This window comes from Myodes glareolus, chromosome 7, assembly GCF_982192425.1.
Source record: "Myodes glareolus chromosome 7, mMyoGla1.1, whole genome shotgun sequence".
NCBI classification, from domain to species: Eukaryota; Metazoa; Chordata; class Mammalia; order Rodentia; family Cricetidae; genus Myodes; species Myodes glareolus.
In genome coordinates this window covers 20,095,424-20,096,183 of record NC_142032.1, presented here as the reverse complement: position 1 = coordinate 20,096,183, position 760 = coordinate 20,095,424, and positions in this window count along the sequence as shown.

Here is a 760-nt window from a genome sequence, read left to right as displayed (position 1 = left end):
GTCTCTTCTGAAATTCATGCAATCTCGTAACTATAACCCACTGTAAAATCAAAGAGCAGATCACATATAATGGCACAGAATATTCACTACCATTCGGGAAGGGTGGAAGGGGAGCATAGTGAGAAAATACTGGGCCAAAGCAAATCCAAAACCAAGCGGGCAGACTCCAAACTGTATCTCCAGGTCTGGTGTCAAAGCATGCTTCAGATCTCTAGCTTCGTTCAACTTTCTTGACAGTAACACGCTTCTCTCTCTTGGGCTGGTTCCATTCCCTGTTAGCAGTTTTTCTTGGCAGGTATCTCATTGCTCTGGCATCTCCAGCATCTTGGAGCCTCCGAGGCAATCCGGGCTTCACCTTCACATCTTCAGATATGGCCTCTCTAGGCCTCCATTCAGGAACACTCTTGATATGAGTCTGGCCCTAGTGGCTTTCCTTAGATGTGGAGGGAAATTCTACAATACTTTCTTGTATCCTTGACTCTAAAATTGGAACCACATGACTGAAATTGCCAAGTTCTACTGCTTGATGGGGTTGGAGCCTGACCCCTCATTCAAATACATTCTCATTAGCTTTCTGGTTTTCGATGGTTTCCTGAATCCACTGCATAGCTTTCCTTAATTATGTTTTAGAGTTAGAAATTTAGCAGGGTGGGGTCTTGCCCTGAGGTCACCACTCCTTCCAATGAACATCAGGATTTTCTTTAAACTTTTTATCTCCTTGAGTCCTGGACTGAACTCCATTACACTTCCTGATGCACTT